This window comes from Castanea sativa, chromosome 6 (assembly GCF_040712315.1).
Source record: "Castanea sativa cultivar Marrone di Chiusa Pesio chromosome 6, ASM4071231v1".
NCBI classification, from domain to species: domain Eukaryota; kingdom Viridiplantae; phylum Streptophyta; class Magnoliopsida; order Fagales; family Fagaceae; genus Castanea; species Castanea sativa.
This window is the reverse complement of record NC_134018.1, coordinates 40,934,330-40,957,872: the sequence shown is the minus strand read 5'-3', so window position 1 is coordinate 40,957,872 and position 23,543 is coordinate 40,934,330. Positions and strand designations below refer to the sequence as shown.

General features: G+C 38.1%; 1 pseudogene; it reads left to right on the top strand.

Moving 5' to 3' along the window:
• The first annotated feature begins 6,084 nt into the window (after positions 1-6,084).
• Positions 6,085-9,267, top strand: LOC142641700 (G-type lectin S-receptor-like serine/threonine-protein kinase SD2-5; annotated as a pseudogene).
• Positions 9,268-23,543: the final 14,276 nt, after the last annotated feature.

Sequence of the window (23,543 nt, the reverse complement as noted above, 5' to 3'; positions counted from 1 at the left end):
TCACAGGTCTTTTAATTTCGTAATATATAGTGAAATAGTGCATTTTATTTAACAATTCACAACATTTTTGTGTCTCTTTGTCTCTCTTTAGAGTCTTATCTCGTTAGCTATTACTATTAGCCCGCCCTTATTTATTTATTTATTTATTTTGAAACACTAAAACAGTGGGTATGCTAAAAGACATGAAGAATAATGAAAGGTGTGGTATAAGCCTAGACAATTAATGAGATATTAATGAGATAACAGTAAAGTTAGATAATGTGAACTTTTGGGTAACAATAAAAAAATTAATGAAAGAGATAAAAAAATGATAAATGCAAAATTAGAGTGCCACTTGGTAGGACCTCATGCACTCTTGCATGAGGTCTCTGAGAGAAAGACATTTTGTAACAATTTTTATTCTACAATATTCCTCCAATTTTTTTTTTTTTACTCATTCCTTGAATCGAATAATTATAATGGTTATGTGTGCGCAATTTATAACTGTTGTTTCACTACATATTTATAGCCTTCTCAAGGTGAGATTAATTTTTCACCCTAAAAAAAAAAGGTAAGATTAAGTTTTTCTAAAATCATGAAACAAAAAATAAATGCAAAAGACTAACAGGACGGTGAAAATCAAATAATTTGTGTTGTGTTCACATATTTAATACTATAAAATAAAAGTATGTCCAACTCTTTTACTGTCTTCCACTCATTGATAGTGAAACATTAAAATATGGTGCGGGCAAGTGTGTATGCACATGTCTTATAGATGATTTTAAACCATGGTAGAATATGACTTTACATTGCATACCAAATATTCTCTCTACTTATATACCCAAAACAAAAACTGTCCAACCAAATTACCCAAACCTAAATCATATTTAATCTCCTAATTTAAAAAGAAAAAAAAAAAATACCCGTAGAGGTTTAAGGTCTTGATGGTGGTGGGAGGCCAATATGACGGAGGCGATGTCCCCTCAGATTTTTCTTTCTCTCTCTTTCAAATGTTTTGTCAGTCTTAAGTCTTTTATAGTGAAACAATGCGTTTTGATTTTATAGAGAAACAATGCGTTTTATTTAACAATCTACAACATTTTTATGTCTCTCTATCTCTCTCTCCAAGGCCTTATCTGGTTAGTTATTACTATTAGTCCTTAATTATTATTATTTTTACTTTTTTTAAAATATTAAAATGGTGGAATGCTAAAAGACATGAGAAAAAGAGAAATGTGTGATGTAAGCTTAGACAATTAATGAGAGACTAATGAGATAACAGTAAAATAAGTTAATGTAAACTTTTGGGTAATAGTAAAAAAAAAAAACTTAATGAAAGAGGTAAAAAAAAAATGCTAAATGCAAAATTAGAGCGTTACTTGGCAAGACCTCGCGCAGTCCCACATGAGATCTCTACTTATATATATATATATATATATATATATATATATATATATATATATATATATATAAATTCATGATTGTTCCTTTATAATTTCTAATCACTAATCAACATGAGTCTCAAAAAACTTTGTGATAAGACTTTATCATACGTACAAAATAAGAATAGATTTTTTTATCTTTATTTAAAAAAAAAGGATATTGCTATTGTGTTCATCCTTATAAGAATTTAAGCATAGATTGAATTTTCGTTATTTTTGACAATTTTTCTTTGATTTCTTTATAATTTATATATTGTGTTAGTTTTAATGAATTTTTTCTCAAGCTTTCAGAGGATGGACTTTAGATAAGATGTTCAACTTTTATATGCCAAGCATTGATTATAAGTCCTATACATGGAACAAATAGAGATAAGAAATTAAGAATATGGTCCATTTTGGTTGGCCTTAGCTTGATTTGCCTAGACATCAATTTTCCTTGATTATTACTTGTATACAAAATTCCAGAAATATTAAATTGGAATAGGTCCCTTACTAACCTAACCAATTGGAATTTGATGAAATTTCTTCTCATTCATACTAAACGTTGTGTACACTCCAAATTTTTTCTGCATCTCATAATGATATGTTGTTGATAGGTATCATCCAAGTCCAACATGATTGAGAGTTGTAATTGAGACTATGGCTTAGAAGCTTTACTATTCAATACTTTGCAAGAAAAATTAAACACTCATTTGATGTAACAGGAGACTATGAAATTTGACATTGTATACACTGGGGTTTGTTCTTGATGTTGTGAAATTATTGTAGGTACTAAAAACTTTAGTTTGATTAGTTGGCAATTCATGTTCTTTAATCGTGAAAAGTCTACAATGGAAAAATTTTGTGTTCCTACAACAAATGTTTTGGAGAGAAAATTGTTAGCCCCCTCATCCCATTGGGACCCTTCTATTTATACAAAGGAAAAATGATCCAATATTCCTAAGTGTGACTTAGTTACATGGAATTTTTGTGCAAATGTGTCTAGATTTTAAAAAAAAAATTTAGTTATAATTTTAAACACTAATTTGGCGATTCTTATATGATTTCATATGTTTATAAATGATCTAAATGTTATTTCAGTTTGTGCAAATTATAGAACATAGAATCGGTAATTTAGCAACATAGGCATAGGAGAAGGCATGTAGTGGTTTAGGAAGAGTAGGCATTTAATTATAAGGGAAGAGGAGTAGACATAAATATAAGAAAACCTTAGGATGGAGGAATAAGGAAAATAAAGAGTTTTCGATGATTAACATCCCTCTATCTTATCCATTAGTCTTATTTATTACTAATTAAAATCTGTTGAGTTAGTAAATAACTGATGTGGCATCTAATAAGTGTAATAAATAAAAAATGAAGTATTTTATTTCAAAAAAAAAAATTCAATTATCTTTTCAAATAGAGTGCCACTTGGCAAAATTTCGTGCTCTTCCACATGAGGTCTCTGCTTTTATATATATATATATATATATATATATATATATATATATATATATATATATATACGTACTCATTCCTTGAACTGAATAATTATAATGGTTCTGTGTGTGCAATTTATAACTGTTGTTTCACTGCATATTTATAGCCTTCTCAAGGTAAGATTAATTTTTCACCCTAAAAAAAAGGTAAGATTAAGTTTTTTTTTTAAAATCATGAAACAAAAAAACAAATGCAAAAGAGTATTAGGACTGTGAAAATCAAATGATTTGTGTTGTGTTCACATATTTAATACTATGAAATAAAAGTATGTCCAACTCTCTCACTGTCTTCCACTCATTGATAGTGAAACATTAAAACATGATGTGGGCAAGTGTGTATGCACGTGTCTTATAGATAATTTCAAACCATAGTAGAATATGGCTTTACATTACGTACCAAATATTCTCTCTACTTATATACCCAAAACAAAAACTATCCAACCAAATTACCCAAACCTAAATCATATTTAATCTCCTAATTAAAAAAGAAAAAGAAAAAAAATACCTGTACAGGTTTAAGGTCTTGATGGTGGTGGGAGGCTAATATGACGGAGGCGACGTCCCCTCAAATTTGTCTTTCTCTCTCTTTCAAATGTTTTGTTAGTCTCAGGTCTTTTATAGTGAAACAATGTGTTTCGATTTTATAGTGAAACAATGCGTTTTATTTAACAATCCACAACATTTTTATGTCTCTCTATCTCTCTCCAAAGTCTTATCTGGTAAGTTATTACTATTAGTCCTTAACCATTATTTTTTTACTTTTTTAAAAAATATTAAAACGGTGGGGATGCTAAAAGACATGAGAAAGAGAGAAATGAATGATGTAAACTTAGGCAATTAATGAGGGACTAATGAGATAACAGTAAAATAAGTTAATGTAAATTTTTGGGTAATAGTAAAAAAAAACTTAATGAAAGAGGTAAAAAAAAAATGCTAAATGCAAAATTAGAACGTTACTTGGCAGAAACCTCACGCACTCGTATGAGATCTCTCTACTATATATATATATATATATATATATATATATATATATATATATATATATATTCATGATTATTTCTTTATAATTTCTAATCACTAATCAACATGAGTCTCAAAAAACTTTGTGATAGGAGTTTATCATACGTACAAAATAAGTATAGATTTTTTTTATCTTTATTTAAAAAAAAAAGGATATTGCTATTGTGTTCATCCATATAAGAATTTAAGCATAGATTAAATTTTCATTATTTTTGACAATTTTTCTTTGATTCCTTTATAATTTATATATTGTGTTAGTTTAAATGAATTTTTTCTCAAGTTTTCAGAGGATGGACTTTAGATAAGATGTTCAACTTTTAAACGCCAAGCATTGACTTTAAGTCTTGTACATGGAACAAATAGAGATAAAAAATTAAGAATATGGTCTATTTTGGTCAGCCTTAGCTTGATTTGTTTAGACATCAATTTTCTCTCTTGCCAAAAGTCCAACTTATTTTAGGTGGAAGTTTCCTTGATTATTACTTGTATACAAAACTCCAGAAATATTAAATTGGAATAGGTCCCTTACTAACCTAACCAATTGGAATTGGATGAAATTTCTTCCCATTCACACTAAACATTGTGTACACTCCAAATTTTTTCTGCATCTCATAATGATACATTGTTGATAGGTATCATCCAAGTTCAACATGATTGAGAGTTGTAATTGAGACTAAGGCCCAGAAGTTTTACTATTCAATACTTTGCGAGAAAAATTAAACACTCATTTGATGTAACAGGAGACTAGGGAATTTGACATTGTATATACTGGGATTTGTTCTTGATGTTGTGAAATTGCTGTAGGTACTAAAAACTCTAGTTTGATTAGTTGGTAATTCATGTTCTTTAATCGTGAAAAGTCTACAATGGAAAACTTTTGTGTTCCTACAACAAATATTTTGGAGAGAAAATTGTTAGCTCCCTCATCCCATTGGGACCCTTCTATTTATACAAAGGAAAAATGGTCCAATATTCCTAAGTGTGACTTAGTTACATGGAATTTTTGTGCAGATGTGCCTAAATTTCTTTTAAAAATTTAGTTATAATTTTAAACTCTAATTTGGTGATTTTTATATGATTTCATGTGTTTTTAAATAATCTAAATACTATTTCAGTTTGTGCAAATTATAGAACATAGAATCGGTAATTTAGCAACATAGGCATAGGAGAAGGCATGTAGTGGTTTAGGAAGAGTAGGCATTTAGTTATAAGGGAAGAGGAGTAGGCATAAACATAAGAAAACCTTAGGATGGAGGAATAAGGAAAACAAAGAGTTTTTGATGATTAACACCCCTCTATCTTATCCATTAGTCTTATTTATTACTAATTAAAATATGTTGAGTTATTAAATAACTGATGTGGCATCTAATAAGTGTAATAAATTAAAAATGATGTATTTTATTTCAAAAAAAAAAATCAATTATCTTTTCAAAGAAAGTGCCACTTGGCAAAACTTCGTGCTCTTTCATGTGATGTCTCTACTTATATATATATATATATATATATATATATATATATATATTGATATGTGAACTTAGGATAACCAGTAACCTCTTACTTTAGGTTATAGAAAACTGTTGTGAAATTTACTACACCTTGATAAAAGATGTTACTTGAAATGTATTAGAAACAATTATTGTTAATTTGTTTTGTTTATATATTTTTTGTTTGATGCAAATTTTATTTGTAGATACTAATTAATTTAATCTGGATTCTTTATAATTCTTATTATTAAAGGACAATCTGTTTATTGTTATTACTTAGGCCATCTAAGATGAAATCTAGGGGTTCCATTCCATTCTTGACGGTACCCTGAATTGGTTTTAGCCTTTCCAAAATTGGTTTATTATTTGTTAGTGAAAGGTTGGGCGCAATAGATGGGAAGCTCGACACAGTCAAAAGATGAAGGAGGGACGACAAGTGATAAAAATTAAAAAGAAAAGGAAATTTTTTTTTAAAAAGAGAAAAATAATTATAAAAGGGAATAAAAACGGAGAAAAATAGTGAAAATCTCATTGCAAGTTAAAAGTTGGCTAACAAAATAGAAAAAAATCAAAAAATAAAATTTAACAAGAAAGTTTGTTACACAATTTGGCAGTTTTTATCCGTTAAGAATTTATAAGCTTCAAGAGTCATAAGTTAACAATCCTCTTACCTACATCTTCCGGATCCTCGTCCATTTTGCTCTTCTTCTTTCACTGTGTCCTACAGCTATAGTCGATGGGCATGAACTGGGTCTGGCGTGGTGTTCTTCTTTACCTTGCTCTTTCTCTAATACATTTTCCGTTTGTCCTGCCACAAGATTATAAGTGGGATATTGACCAACCTCTCCATAATCTCAAATCTGTGCAATTTAGAGACGGATCAACTGTGCGAATCCTCCATGAAGGTGGATCTTCCAGTCAAGGACCAGGATTTGCTTGTGGCTTCTTCTGTAATGATCAATCCAGTGACCGTTATCTATTATCCATTTTCATTCTGTTTTACAAAAGCTTCGAGATTCAGGATACCGTTGGTCCACAAGTAGCAGGGACGTAGCTATGCTTGGACCAGGGGGGGCAATGGCCCCCCTTGGTCCAATAATAAAAAGCAAAATATAAAATATATATTTATTCTCCATTTTTGTTCCATGCTTTCACAAAAAGTATACTTTCTTTATTCAATTTTTCATTAAATTTTAATTCTTTTTGTGAGTTTCTGTTTGAGTTCTAAATGATTTATGAAGTTTATCTTAAAGCATTAGCATAGGATAAGTGCAGCTTAAATGTTTGATGAAGTTCTCCAAAGAAACTTGAGATAAAAACACACACATATATATTCTTTTATAAGTAGCTTGGATAAAAAAAACATGATTGTCTTTGGGTTAATCTAGAGCTACAATATGAAGGTTTAGGGTATAACACATTTTTTAAGCATTTGGGTTTGAGTATATATCGCCCCTCTCACTCAAAATCCTAGCTCCGTCCCTGACAAGTAGTATGGTCTGTCAACCAAGCCAATTCGGTTAGTATTGATGCGACGTTCCATCTCACTCCAGATAAAGGTTTGGAGGTACAAGAAGCTGATGGAAGAATAGTCTGGACGACGAACATCAATAGCGAGATTATGCCAATCTTAAACTTAACGGACATGGGCAACCTCCAGCTCTTGGATGTAAATGGTTCAACAATTTGGCAATCTTTTGATTACCCAACGGACTCGCTGGTTCTCGGGCAAAAGTTGTTTGTGGGGCAGAAACTCACCTCTGCTGCTTCTGCATATTATCTGATGGAAACGGAAATGTTTTCGCTGTCTCTTGATAGTGATGGGACGTTGTCTGCTTTCAGACAATCTAATGAAGGACCAGAGCGATATTTTCATCAGGATTCATTTTATACCAGTTATGTTCAGTTTATGAATGGAAGCTTTGCTTTCTTCACTGTTTATGGTAAATTAGTTGTGCCATATAAAGAATTTGCCATTCCTTCAGCATTATCATGGCAGTACATGAGATTTGGGTCCGATGGACACTTGAGAGTGTATGAATGGAGACAACAGAGTTTAGAGTGGAAGGAAGTGGCTGATCTTCTCACGGCAGATATTGGTAACTGTGGTTACCCTGCGGTTTGCGGTGATTATAGTATTTGCACGAATGGCAAGTGTAGTTGTCCTGGAGCCCAAAATGAAAGAAGATATTTTAAGCAAATCAATGACAGTCAACCTGACCGTGGATGCTCCCTAGTTACTCCCTTGTCTTGTGAAGCTTCCATAAATCAAAACTTTTTAGAGCTCAAGAACATCACCTCCGTGACTTTTAGACAAGACCTCGTAAGAGATTCAGAGACTTGTAAAGAGGCATGTTTAGAAAATTGTTTGTGCAAAGCTGCCATTTTCCAGAAGTACACTTGGACTTCCTTTGTCGGGGACTGCTACTTAGCATCCCAGAATTTTTCACTGAAGCACGCTGAGGTGAATGATAGTTATACCAGTACAACATACATCAAGGTGCAAAATGTCCCAAGAGCTGTTCCTTCTCCAAGGCAGAAAAACCATGGAAAGAAAATAAATCAGTTTATATTAATAGTGGGATCCGGCGTTGCATCTTTGTTTGGTCTGTTTATTTTGATTGGAATCTTCTTTCATTTGTTTAAGAAGAATAAAGATCCTGATGAAGCTGAGGAGTATTATTTAGATCATGTACCAGGAATGCCCACAAGATACTCTTTTGCAGATTTGCAAGTAATGACAGAAAATTTCAAGAAGAACATTGGGGGAGGTGGATTTGGCACAGTTTTTGAAGGTACTCTAATTGATGGCACTAGAGTTGCTGTGAAGCGTCTACATGGCTTTAGTCAAATCAAAAAGTCATTTCTAGCCGAGGTTGAGACAATTGGCAGCATTCATCATTTCAATTTAGTAAAATTGATTGGATTTTGTGCTCAAAGCTCTCATCGACTTCTTGTTTACCCGTACATGTCTAATGGGTCTTTGGATAAATGGATTTTCCACAAAACTGATGGGTTTACTCTGGATTGGCATAAGAGAAAGAAGATCATTCTTGACATAGCAAAGGGACTCACTTATCTCCATGAAGATTGCAGTAAAAAAATTGCTCACTTAGATGTCAAACCTGAGAATATCCTCTTAGATGAGAATTTTAATGCAAAAGTTGCTGATTTTGGTTTGTCTAAACTGATTGATCGAGACCAGAGCCAAGTTGTAACAATCATGAGAGGAACTCCTGGCTATTTGGCTCCAGAATGGTTGAGCTCGGTAATAACAGAGAAAGTAGATGTCTATAGCTTTGGAGTTGTGCTATTGGAAATATTGTGTGGACGGAGACATTTTGATCGATCTCAGCCTGAGGAAGAAATGCATTTACTAGGATTTTTCAAGGAAAAGTTACAAAAGAAGCAACTTTTGAATTTGGTTGATAACTACAGTGAAGATATGCAATTACATGGAGCAGAAGTTGTGGATATGATGAAGGTTGCTGCTTGGTGTTTGCAAAGTGATTTTACAAAGAGGCCTTCCATGTCAGTGGTTGTTAAGGTTTTAGAGGGTGTTGTGGATGTTGAAGAAAACATAGAGTATAATTTCTGCAATCCACCTATTTCAAACCCAAGAGCGAGAGTCATGTATCATGAAGTAAATGTTGCTAATGCCACTGCTTTATTGGATTCAGTTTTATCAGGACCACGGTGACAATTGGAAAAAACATTTATCTTTGTTGCATGATGAGTGAGCTAATCTGTATTGTAATAAATTTGTTCCAGTAGTGATTGAATTTCCCAGCTTCCAAATTGTGGGAGCAGGTTTGAACCCAAAGTATGGCAATCAGTACTGACTGCTCTTATCTTTGACATATTTGTCACTTAATTTATATGATTTGGAACAAATATGTGCACGACATACATTTGAAGGTGATACTCAAATTTGAAATTTGTGAATTATTGATTAAATCTCTCATTTGCCATAATATATCTTTATTTTAAGAATCATTAGTTAAGTATGTCTGACTTTCGCAAGTTCAGTTAATATTCACAACCTTCCTCAAACTCTGCAGTTGTTCGTTATCACTTATTTACTTATCACCAGGCTCAAATTCTTCTGGTGTATTAGCTTAGGATGATAATGTTAATGACGTTCTTTTTGAGTCTTTGGTTAGGTCATTGGTCAGAGTCGTCAGACACGGCCAAGCCCTCATTGTGGTCCTCTTGCATAAACCTGTCAAGGCAGCAGGTCTTTGTATCGTGTGAGAGGGGCGCAACGTGTCCTCTAGGCCAGAAACTGAAGTGGTTTCACACCCAAGTCTCCCTATAGCACAAAGGTGCGGAAGTTAATGATGTTCTTTTTGAGTCTTTGGTTAGGTCATTGGTCAGAGTCGTCAGACACGGCCAAGCCCTCATTGTGTTCCTCTTGCATAAACCTGTCAAGGCAGCAGGTCTTTGTACCGTTTGAGAGGGGCGCAACGTGTCCTCTAGGCCAGAAACTGAAGTGGTTTCACACCCAAGTCTCCCTATAGCACAAAGGTGCGGAAGTCAGCGAGTCATGTGAAAAGGGCACAATTATGGTGCCACTGGACCATGAAATAATTTCACCCAGCTCTTTCCCTCTATCTCCTCAATAAAGTGAACAAACTGCACACACATTGGAATTCTAGATTACGTGACTATGTAAGGTCAAGTATATACGTTACTTCCCATCAAACGAATATATGGTGCCACTGGACCATGAAATAATTTCACCCAGCTCTTTCCCTCTATCTCCTCAATAAAGTGAACAAACTGCACACACATTGGAATTCTAGATTACGTGACTATGTAAGGTCAAGTATATACGTTACTTCCCATCAAACGAATATATATATATATATATATATATATATATATGTGTGTGTGTGTGTGTGTGTGTGTGTGTGTGTGTTACTTCCTGCGTCTTTCCCTATCAATTTATGTCTTCAAAATAATAAAAGAGAAGAATCGGATTAACAGGTGTCTTCAAAAAAATTATTAATGGACTATTTTTAAAAAGTTCTAATTTCATTTTTATGAGAAGTGTAAGTGCACAATTGCACCTGGACCCAAGAACAGTTATGGGCTCAGGCCCAATGAGCCTTAAACAATACGAATTTGTAGAGTGTGGGCTTGAAACCTAGGTTAGAAGTGTGTGGGGATTAAATGACAAACTAAAGATGCAAGTACTTGGAAACAACAAGGAATATTGTAAATAAGCCTCCTCGGACGTAAGCGGTACATTCTTATATTATATCTTTCTCTTTGTCTTTTTTCTTTTTAGGTTACAAAAAGTCCGTCCCGTTTCTGTTCTAGGTTCCTCCTTAAATACTCCTCTTTTTAATACTTTATACACGTGTTGCCCTAACTCCTCCCTTAGTCTAGATATTTCTTTTCTTAGTGCCTTTGAACAGTAACTAGAAGTTTCCCTTCCACTGTTCAAGTGTCACTTCCCCATTAATGCGGCCAGGGTGGTAGGTGCAGGGTCTTTAATGTGGAGGTAGCAGCCTTTACCTTTGACATTTTTCCAACATCGGTGCTTCTAGGACATTCAAGGGTTCACCCCCTTTAACCATTGGTCTTGACCGTGTCATTCCCTAACCTTTACCATGAAGTCCCGGGTTCTTCGGGTGTCATCCGAGGGCAAAACATCCTCGGCTGTATCCTCGGATCCTCGGCGTATGGGCCGACCCGTAGTACTAACAAGCCCTAAACCCAAGAGCAGGTCGGCCTTCCTTAGCATGACCCAACGAGCTCATATTCCCATCAAGGCATCTTTACTCCCCACAATAGCCCCTCAAAACTCTAATTTTCGACATCCGAGGAGAAAAATAGGGTTTTGATCTAACGAGGATCCACTCTCACTACTTTATAAGTGATGGCACGTGTGGAAATCGTTTCACGTCCCAGAAGATGCCACTTGGCGGTTTTATTTTCAAAAACGCGCGCATTTATTACTGTAAGTTACTCTTTGTCTCCCATGTTCAACGGTGAGATGGGCATCCAACGGTCCTCGTTACTCCACGAAATTTTAGGCGGGACAAATATAATTTCGAGGCCACCCTTTCGCACGTCGTGACGCTTCGGGAACCTGCGCCTTCATTTAATTCATCAGGGATCAATCCCATCAAAACACCTACAATCATTCTTTACCAGCAGAAAACCGTGGAAACCTGTACCTTCAACTTTGTAAGTTCTTGCTCTATCTGTTCTTAACATTTTCTCCTCGGATACAGTCCTCGGCTGTCTTCGTAAACATTCTTTCCTTTAGAGTTTAGCCTTTCGTTCTTTTCTAATGGGTAGGTTTAAGTGTCTAGTTGATACCGCCGCCGGGATGGAAGGCTTTAGGGCCAAATACCGTATTCCCAGCGATGTAGGACTAAAATATTGCCCGGCAGAAGCCGTGGCCGGTTCTAGGAAAGAGGGAGAGGTTATCATCCCAATGATAGCCTTCATAGAGGGTGGGATGACCCTCCCAATGAGACCTGTAACTAGGGAGTACCTTCGCAGCCACCGGTTGTGTCCCGACCAATGCCTCCCAAACGTTTTTAGAGTTTTGGGTAGTGTAGATACTCTAAACGAGTAGATGAGTTTAAACCTCACATGGCACGATGTCGTGTTCCTATATGAGTCCCATAAACTTTCTAAAGTAGGTTATTATATTAAGTCACGGTCCAGCACCGTTAGGCTAATCTCCTGTCTGCCCAAATCCAACAAAGGCATGAAGGACGACTACTTGATCGTGTCTGGGAACTGGCACGACGGCCTCCACTGCCCAGTTGAGTGGGGGGATCCAGGTGCGATGCCATAGGATTAATCTCCCCACAACACAACCTTTTCTAACACACACAGAAATGCGTATTTGTACTTACTTAAATTTGTTAAATATCTGTGTGAATCTGACCTGGTGTGTTTGTTTTGATGTCTTGCAGATAAGCAACACGTGCGTCCTCGTTTGAGTCACTGTAACATCGCGGATTTAAATCGAGTACTTCGCTCCGAGGTGTTCGTCAGCGAGGACCTACAACTTAGAGCCGCCCATTTAATTTTAGGATACGATCCCATCTCCTCAGACTTCCAAGAAATAGAAAACGCCATAATCGCGGGTGACCGGAGACGAAGAAAAATAAACGTAGCCCGGCCCAATTTTTTAGACGACCGCGACCTCCCGGACGCTCCTAACACCGTTTTGTACAACCAGCCTATAGCAGCAGTTCCCCTTGCTGTGCACTCACAAGAAACTGTCATTCCAAAAGAGCAGGTGTCTTCTTCGCACACACTTGACGACGAGATAGATCAATTCCATCTCGAAGACACCGAGAGACCTCGTGGGAACCAGTTTGTGGTACTTTCCGACGTGGAGGAAGAAGCCACCGAGGCCTCTGGAATTGCAGGGTTGGTGGTTGCCCTACCCGAGGACGGATCTGAAGAAGACATGGGGAGAATGGCGGGTCTCCTCACCAACAGAGCTGCCAAGGTTGCAGAGAAAAAGACGGGGACGTCCCAAATTCCCCCAGCTTTACCACCTCCTCCTCCTCCAGCTGAGCCAAAACTTCCAGCCGAGGATCCAAAGAAGAAGAGGAAGGGGGATAACGAGGGGACGATCAATAAAGACCCCAAGAAACCACGACAACAACTCCCGCCGGCCCAGCAGCAGAAGCTGGACAAGGGCAAGGGTAGGGCCCGCTCGGTTGAGATCGGGGAATTCAGGGACGAGGCTGAAGTGCGCCGAGCACCGACCACCTGGTCCCCCGATCTAAGACTGGACGGCGCACCCATCTCCTGCCAGTCCAGTATAAGGGCGGTTCAACAAGGCCATGCCCACCACTTGGCCGAGGTTTTGGAACACCCTCTCCTGCTGCCCAAGGACATGGAGACCTTGGAAAAAATGGGCCAGCCACAACTATTCCTCTCACTAAAAAGAGACGTAGCGCTGGTAAGTTTTTCCCTTTTTTAGGAAGATTCCACTTTTAACAATATTTATAAGTAAGTTTGTTTTTTTTTACTATTCCTAACTCCATCATATTTTGTTACAGGCTATTCAGGAGGTCTTTGTAGCTGAGAAGTTTATTGAAGACTCTCGGAAAATAGCCAGAACTGAGCTTGAAATCAGGCTGGAGACTGAGAAGTCCTTGGGTACAGCCCTTGCCGAGAACGAGAAGCTGACCTCGGAGGTGGCAGATCTGAGGAGAGAGAAAAATGGGGTCGAGTCAAACTTGAAGACTATGAAGACCCAGATAGAAGGACAGCGCAAGCTCCTTCGTGAAAGAGATGAAGAACTCTCCCAAGCTCAAAGGGAGTGCTCGGATCTGAAGAAGGAATTGGCGTTGATGAAGAAAGAAGCCAGCTCCTTCCAACTCTCTCTCCAGCCGCTGTGCAAGTTTCGATGAAGGGGTAGCAACCACAGAGGAGCTGACAGAGGAGTTCGCGGATTTATTCCGCGAATATTGTCAAAAAGTATGGGGGAAGCTTTAAACGTAGCAGAGTTCCCCAATCTTCGGATCCGAGGAAGTCCGAGAACGTTTGGCTTCCCCTAGAAATACAAAGGAGATTGAAGAGGCTCCCGCTCGCTACTCCTACCCCCGAGACAACTCTTCCCGCTCTACCTCCAAAGGGTCTCACAAAGAAGTTCCCCGATCCTACGTAACCTTCGGTTCCAACAAAGAGAAGGAAGGAGGAGGGGATGCAGAGAAGGACTTAAGCCAGACTGTTGAACCCAACGTCCTTCCAACGAAGACAGCAGATAAGGGAAAGCAAGTCTTGACTCCCTTTGAGCTGGAGTTGAGAGAGACCGAGGGCACCAGTACCTCTCAGCAAGAGCCTCCTCCAAAAGCTTAGGACTTAGCTTAGGGCTTCTCTTTTTCCATTTTTGAATTATATATGTAATGTATATTTAACTGATTAATGAAGAACAATTTCATTAGCTTTTCACTTGGGTTGTATCTGTTATACTTTATTTTTTTTGTATTTGTTATAAAGATTGCCATTAGCACATAACCAAAATTTCTCAGAGTAAACAAATCTAACTCCAAGGATTGCACAATCATAACTTACACATAATCTTATGCACATTATTAAAGATTTAATAAAAGGTGACATGGTTAATATGTTTAAACAATGCCTTGATTAAAAAGAAGAGAGGACTTCATTTAACGATTAAACCCTTATAATGCATAACACTGTTTCTAGTAGGATGTAAGATCCGAGGACCATTCCTTACACAAAATTGCTTAACACTTAAAGATATGAAACTTAAGGTCCGAGTTTAATAAACAGTAACGCATTAACATCCAGACATAATAAGGAGATAACCTTGATCAAAATTGTGGTCCGAAGATAAGACTTAACCAATTTTCCGTTTGATTCTTAAAAATTATAACTTCAAATGTTAATTTTCCCAAAGTAGGAGATCCAAGGACCCGACATAACTAAGGTTCTGTTTAACAAATGACAAGACATCAATTTCCACAAGGTTTATGGTCCGAGGACTGCACTTAACCAAGTTTCTGTTTGATTCTTAAAAATGATAACTTCAAATGTTAATTTTCCCAAAGTAGGAGGTCCGAAGACTCGGCATAACTAAGGTTCTGTTTAACAAATGACAAGACATCAATTTCCACAAGGTTTGTGGTCCGAGGACTGCACTTAACCAAGTTTCTGTTTGATTCTTAAAAATGATAACTTCAAATGTTAATTTTCCTAAAGTAGGAGGTCCGAAGATCCGGCATAACTAAGGTTCTGTTTAACAAATGACAAGACATCAATTTCCACAAGGTTTGTGGTCCGAGGACTGTACTTAACCAAGTTTCTGTTTGATTCTTAAAAATGATAACTTCAAATGTTAATTTTCCCAAAGTAGGAGGTCCGAAGACCCGGCATAACTAAAGTTCTGTTTAACAAATGACAAGACATCAATTTCCACAAGGTTTATGGTCCGAGGACCGCACTTAACCAAGTTTCGTTTGATTCTTAAAAATGATAACTTCAAATGTTAATTTTCCCAAAGTAGGAGGTCCGAAGACCCGCATAACTAAGGTTCCGTTTTAACAAATGACAAGACATCAATTTCCACAAGGTTTGTGGTCCGAGGACTGCACTTAACCAAGTTTCTGTTTGATTCTTAAAAATGATAACTTCAAATGTTAATTTTCCCAAAGTAGGAGGTCCGAAGACCCGGCATAACTAAGGTTCTGTTTAACAAATGACAAGACATCAATTTCCACAAGGTTTGTGGTCCGAGGACTGCACTTAACCAAGTTTCTGTTTGATTCTTAAAAATGATAAATTCAAAAATCAGAGCCACTCATAACTTTGAAATATTAATTGACAAAAGCTCATTTTCATTAATAATAATACCTTCTAAGATTATTTACATTCCATGGACGTGGTACAATTCGTTCGTCTAGGTCAGTTAGCCTATACGACCCTATGCTCGCTATTGAAACAATGCGATAGGGGCCTTCCCGCCAGGTCCTAGCTTACCCCAAGCCGGGTTCTTAGAAGTGCCTACAACTTTCCTTAATACAAGATCACCGGGCGCAAGTGGCCTTAGCTTCATACGGGCATCATATCCTTGTTTTAGCTTCCGCCGATAATAAGCCATTTGGACCATACGCTCACACCGTTCCTCAAGTAAATCAAGATCTCTCTCTAGAAGTTCCTTGTTATTCTCTCGGGCTAAAAGAACTTGTCTTTAGAGTAGGAAAACCGCATTCCAATGGTATCACCGCCTCGGCTCCATAAGTCATGCAGAATGGCGTTTCTCCAAAGGGACTCCGCGCGGAGTGGTCCGATACGTCCACAGGACATGAGGGAGCTCTTCTACCCATCTGCCTTTCGCATCATCCAACCTCTTCTTGAGCCCGTTGACTATGACCTTGTTAACGGCCTCGGCCTGCTCATTCCCTCGAGGATAAGCTGGGGTAGAATATCTATTTGTGATACCCATGTCACCACAATATTGCCTAAAGGCGTTGCTGTCAAATTGAACGCCATTGTCTGAGATAAGTGTATGCGGTATACCAAATCTAGTAACAATATTTTTCCATATAAATTTCTTGGAATCAACATCTCGGATATTGGCTAAGGGCTCAACTTCAACCCATTTAGTGAAGTAGTCTGTTCCCACGAGCAGCCATCTTTTGTTGCCAGCAGCTCTCGGAAATGGCCCTACAATGTCCAGGCCCCATTGTGCGAAAGGCCAAGGGCTAAGAACCCCTCCAGTTGGTGGATATTAGGCGAACCTCGACATTGATCACATTTTCTCGGCATGATCCCGAGCCTCCCTCTGCATATTGGGCCACCAATAACCCCGAGTCGTGGCTCTATGGGCTAAGGACCTTCCCCCGCATGACTCCCACAAATTCCCTCATGCAATTCCTCCAAGAATGATTCGTTGATTCGTGGTGTACACACAACAAATACGGTCCCGAAAAGGATCGTTTGTATAGCCTGTCCCTGGACAACCGAAACGTGGCGCCTTTCGACGTACCTTTTCTCGCTTCAACCTTGTCTTCGGGAAGGATGTCATTTTTAAGAAAAGATATGATCGAATCCATCCAACTAGGACCAGCCTTATTAGATGGATGCGAGGTGCGTTAGCAAGCATAAGAGAAGGTTCTACCGCATCCTCAACGAGAATAACCCTTGGTAGACCTTGAGCCGAGGATGTTGCCAACGTAGCCAAAGAATCTGCATGAGTGTTTCCACTTCTAGAGACATGAGCTAAGGCAAAGGAGTCGACCCGCCCTGCCGACGCTTGACTCGGGCCAAATACTCCCGCATTCCGGGGTCTCTAGCCTCCATGGTCCCCATGACTTGGCCGACCACTAACCGAGAGTCCGAGAACACATGGATTTCCTTGCCACCCATCTTATGTACCATTTGCATGCCTACCAAGATCGCTTCATACTCGGCCTCATTATTAGTAGCCGAGAAGGCCAATCTCAAAGATTTTTCAAAGACAATTCCTTCAGGGGACATTAGAACAAGTCCAACACCAGACCCTTTTTGATTAGCAGCCCCATCTACATAAACTCTCCAAGCCGAGGGCGATATGGCTATGATCACACCAACTGATTTTTCACCCATGTGTGCTTCTTTGAAGTTTCTTCTAACAATGGTTCGCAAACTCGCCACCAAATCGGCGAGGACCTCGTCCCTTTACCGAAGTGCGAGGCTTGTATTTAACATCAAAGGCTCCCAAAATAGTTCCCCATTTTGCCACCCCGCGTAATAATCAAGACTACGCAACACGCCTGAGGCAACTGGTCAAAACAACCACAAGATGAGATTGGAAATAATGAGGAAGTTTGCTCGTGGCGTGGACTACAACCGGAAAGCGCTTTTCCAAGGGCGGATAGCGCACCTCGGCCTCATTCAAGGACTTACTAACGTAGTAGATCGGTCTCTGCACTCCATTTTCATTCCTTATAAGGACTAGGCTCACCGCGTGAATAGCCATGGCCAGATAAGCGAATAAAACCTCGTCCACCTCAGGGCGAGATAAAATGGGTGGCCGAGAAAGATATTGCTTGTTGGAAGGCTAACTCGCGCCTCGGTCCATTGAAACCCTTTCCACTTGTTCAACAACTGAAGAAAGGACGGCACCGGCCGGCTGACCGAGAAATAAATCTATTTAACGCAAAGAATCATTCCACAATTTACGAATCTCTTTTGGGTTCCGAGGCGGCCGCAAATTCCGAATAGCCTTAACACGCACCGGGTTTACCTCTATGCCCCTATGAGTGATCATATATCCCAAGAACTTTCCGTATCCCACGCCAAAAGAACACTTGGAAGCGTTAAGGCGCAACTTATACTTCCTTAGCATCCGGAAGGTGTCGGCCAACTCATGTGCGAAGGTATCTTACTCTTCACCACCATATCATCCACGTATACTTCTATGGTTTTCCCCCGCTTTGTTCAAACATTCGGGTCATCATTCTTTGGTAAGTAGCCCCAGCATTTTTTAACCCAAATGGCATGACCTTATAATGATAGTTCACGGTAGGAGTAATGAAAGCAGTCTTCTCCTAATCTTCTAACGCCAAGGGAATTTGGTGGTAACCCTAGAAGGCGTCCAAAAACTCATCCGAGGATGTCCAACGATGGCATCTACCGATTGATCAATCTGTGGCATTGGGAACGAATCTTTAGGACAGCCTTGTTCGTATCGCAAAGTACACACATACTCTCCACTTGCCGTTCTTCTTCTTAACAACAACAGTATGATCCAACCATTCAGGGTAGAAAACTTCTTTGATAGCCCCCGCCCTTTTGAGTTTAAGAACCTCTTCCTTCACAAACTCGAATGTTCTCGGGAAGATCGCCGAGGTGGCCGCCTCCTCGGAACAATGGCAGATTGACGTTTAAACGATGACAAATGAAGTTCGGATTTACGCCCGGAGCCTCATAGGGGTCCCACGCAAAGACATCTAAATTATCCTTCAAATTTCAACAACTCCATTTTCTTCCGGGTGTGGCAAACGTATGCCAACTTGGAAGAACCTCTCTCGGATCATCTCGTTATTACAAACTTCTCTAACTCCTCACAAATGTTTCATCTTCTCGTCATCACTCCGTGTGCCTCCGAGCCGTTAATTGCTATGACTCCCGGATGGGCAAGGTTGATGACTCAATTTCTCGACCGACGAAGCACCGCAGCCGATATGCATTGCCTAGCCACTACCCTGGCCGCCGAGGATTTCCTCAACATGCTCCCCCGAGGGGAATTTCACCTTAACATGTAAGGTAGAAGAGACTCCCCAAAGCGTGCAGCCATGGCTCCGGCGAGGATGGCCGTATATGGAGAGTACGCGCCAACCACAATGAAATCTACCTCAACCGTTTCGTGCCGATTGAACGGTAAACGGATTCGTCCCTTCGGCACAACGGCCCTTCCTTCGAAGCTTATAAGCGGGGGAGTCGTAAGGAGTTAGATCTTCCAACTCCAACCTTAGCCCTTTAAATAGATCGGGGTACATGATATCCGCACCGCCGCACGATCTATCATCACCCTTCTCACATCATAATTCCCTATCCCCGAGGGTAACCACAGCAGCATCGTCATGGGCCTGGATAGTCCCTACTTTATCCTCCTCGGAGAAACCCAAGACAGTAAAGTGCTCTTTAATCTCTTCGGCCTGCTACCCACATCCTCGGCCCGCAGTATAGGAAACCGCCATAACCCTAGTGGGACTCGAGCCGTCCTGCACAAAGTGCCGAAGATAACATTAATTGTTCCCAATGCCGGCCGAGATGAACCGTTCCTGCGGTTGTTGAACCAACTTGACCGACCGCCCGGGCCGACATAAGTGCCGCTTTAACTTTCCCTCACCGACGAGCCGCTCTAGATGGTTCCACAGGTCCGACGCCTCGGTAGTGTGGCCCACATCCCGATGGTACCGACAAAAGCTTTTGATTTCTTCTCGCAGGTCCCCCGCCATCTTGCCGGGCCATCCGAAGAAGGGCTCTTTACGAACTTTTTCTAATAGCCGATGCACTGTTCTCGGAACACGCATTTACAAACCGAGGTGCCGCCGAGCCGGATTGTCCGAAGTAATCCCTCCTCGGCTTGTTGTTGTGATATCCTGTCTAACCGAAATCCCTTCTCTCCCCGCGGGATAACCTTCTCCTTTCCTTTTCCCCGCTCGCCGGTCTTCCTCTACCCTTTTATATTCATCAATACGATCCATAAGACGGCGTACGCTGCGGACGGGCTTTTTCGTCAAAGACTTTCTTAGGTCGTGATCAGTAGGGAGGCCCACCTTAAAGGTATTAAGCGCCACCTCATCAAAGTCGCCGTCTATTTCATTAAACATCTCCCAGTATCTGTCGGAGTATGCTTTTAGTGTCTCCCCTTCCTTCATGACCATGGATAGCAACGAGTCCAATGGCCGAGGGACTTTGCTACACGTAATGAACCGCGAAGCAAATGCCCTAGTTAGTTCCCCAAATGAGCCTACAGATCCCGATTTGAGACCGTTAAACCATCTCATAGCCACAGGTCCTAAGCTGGAGGGGAAGACTTTACACATCAGAGTCTCGTTGTGAGAGTGCACTACCATCCTTTGGTTGAAGTGACTCACGTGCTCCACCGGATCAGTCCGGCCATTATAGATGGTAAAGGTGGGCTGGGTGAACCTCTTGGACCCAAGAACAGTTATGGGCTCAGGCCCAATGAGCCTTAAACAATACGAATTTGTAGAGTGTGGGCTTGAAACCTAGGTTAGAAGTGTGTGGGGATTAAATGACAAACTAAAGATGCAAGTACTTGGAAACAACAAGGAATATTGTAAATAGGCCTCCTCGGACATAAGCCGAGAGCTGTTCTTATATTATATCTTTCTCTTTGTCTTTTTTCTTTTTAGGTTACAAAAAGTCCGTCCCGTTTCTGTTCTAGGTTCCTCCTTAAATACTCCTCTTTTTAATACTTTATACACGTGTTGCCCTAACTCCTCCCTTAGTCTAGATATTTCTTTTCTTAGTGCCTTTGAACGGTAACTAGAAGTTTCACTTCCACTGTTCAAGTGTCACTTCCCCATTAATGCGGCCAGGGTGGTAGGTGCAGGGTCTTTAATGTGGAGGTAGCAGCCTTTACCTTTGACATTTTTCCAACATCGGTGCTTCTAGGACATTCAAGGGTTCACCCCCTTTAACCATTGGTCTTGACCGTGTCATTTCCTAACCTTTACCATGAAGTCCCGGGTTCTCTAGTGTCAGTCCGAGGGGCAAAACATCCTCGGCTGTATCCTCGGATCCTCGGCGTATGGGCCGACCCGTAGTACTAACAAGCCCTAAACCCAAGAGCAGGTCGGCCTTCCTTAGCATGACCCAACGAGCTCATATTCCCATCAAGGCATCTTTACTCCCCACAAGAAGTATAGAAAGCTTAAAAAAAATATCGGTTACTTTTTTGTCTCATTAAAAATTTCTGAAAATATTTCATAAATTAATATCCTTAAAGCACTTGTTAACTTTTCCTATAATGAAATCAATTCTTCTTTAAGAAAAGTAATAATAAAATCAACTAGTATCCTTTTAAAAAGTTAAGGATGACTTGATCTTTTCTAGGTTTCTTGACACAAAACATCCTTAACTCAAATCTTTCTTTACTTAATCTATATATATAACCGAAACCTTTGACTTTTGAATAACCTCTCCACAATTTTTCACATCAGCAATTTTTATTTATATTTTTAAATTTGATTTATTTCTTTTGATTTTATAGCACCAAATTGTAGAAAATTTATTAAATTTCTTTAAAAAAAAAATAATTTTAGTTTTTTGGTGCCATACAAACACTATACTTAAAGAAGACCTAAATTATTATCTAATTAGGGAATTTTTAGATAATCCTAAAAAAAAATATAATAACTCCATTAATATAAATCTATCCCAAAAAATGGAATATATCTCTATTAATTTGATAATTTCTACGTTGATAACATATATAAAAAAAAAAATCTATCATATTTTCTTATATCTATCAATTACGTTTTCTTTCTCTTGTTTTTTTTTTCTTTTTTTCTTTTAATGTTGATTAGAAATTATAATTTCAATAGGATTTCAACTTTATAATTATATCAAATGAGACTCAAGATATATATATCATTTTTAATTTCAATAGGATTTAAATTTTATATCAAGACTTTTGGTTGACCTCTTCACAATTTTCCATATCAGCATTTTTATTTTTATTTTTAAATTTGATTTAATTCTTTTGATTTTATAGCACCAAATTGCAGAAAATTTATTAAATTTCTTTAAAAAAAAAAAATAAATTTAGTTTTTTGGTGCCATACAAAGACTATACTTAAAGGAGAACTAAATTATCACCTAATCAGGGAATTTTTAGATAATCCTAACAAATTATTTAATAACTCCATTAATATAAATATATCTCAAAAACGGAATATATCTCCATTAATTTGATAATTTCTACGTTGATGACATTTAAAAAAAAAACAAAAATTCTATCATATTTCCTTATATGTATCTATCAATCATGTTTTCTCTCTTCTTCTTTTTCATTTTTTTATATTAATATTGATTAGAAATTATAATTTCAATAGGATTTAAACTCTATAATTATATTTAATGAGACTCAACAAATATATATCATTTTAATTTCAATAGGATTTAAATTTTATATCAAATGGACTCTACCAACATATTTATCCTTTAAAAAAAATTATATAACCAAATTTGATTAGGAATCCATAACCCTAACCAAATTTGATTAGGAATCCATAACCCTATATATTATATTATAAATAGTTTTTTTTAGGAATTATTTGTAACAATTTCAACTTGGCTTTTCATTCCTATATTATATTCTAAATAGCTTTTTTTTTTTTTTTTGGATTATTCTTCTAACACCACTTTGCTGTACAGTCTCTTTTATTGATTCAGTTTCTTGGAGCGCCTTCAAAACAAAAAGGTTTGTAAAGTTTTCTTATTAGGTTTAATGTTAACATATATGAGAGATATTTTGGTCAAGTAGAAAAATTTTGATGAAACATAAAAGGAAAAAGAACTAAAGAACACACAATTTGAAAAAAAAAAATAGTGACTATATTAGGCTGAGGCTTTTGGAGATTGTTGTTTTTATTTTTGGAATTCTTTATGTTCATGTGTATGTATATATTAGGCTTAATTGAATTGGAATTATTTTTGAAAATTTGGTTTTGATTGGATAATGAAAATGGTAGAAGAAATATGCTCCAATATTTGGAGTCTTCTATATATGTGTTGTTGTAGTTTAAACTTGGTATTTGAATTGCTAAATTGTTAATTTACAGTTTCATTGTTCATCTATTAATCAAGAATAATAATATTGTCATTTGCAACTATCATGATATGGAATCAATGATGTGATCATTCCAAATGCATCCTTTATGGCATTATTAAAAAGAAAACTCATATAGATAGGTATTAGGATATTATTTGGAACTATCATAATGGACTAATGTATTACACATGGTACAGATCTAACTGTAATATCCTATGCTGACACGGGGGAGGTAGCAGGCATAGCTGAGGAATATTATAAGAGATTGTTCACTGCCTCGAGCAATCTCAACATGGGCGATGTCTTGGCCTCCATGGATAGGGTAGTCACCGAAGAA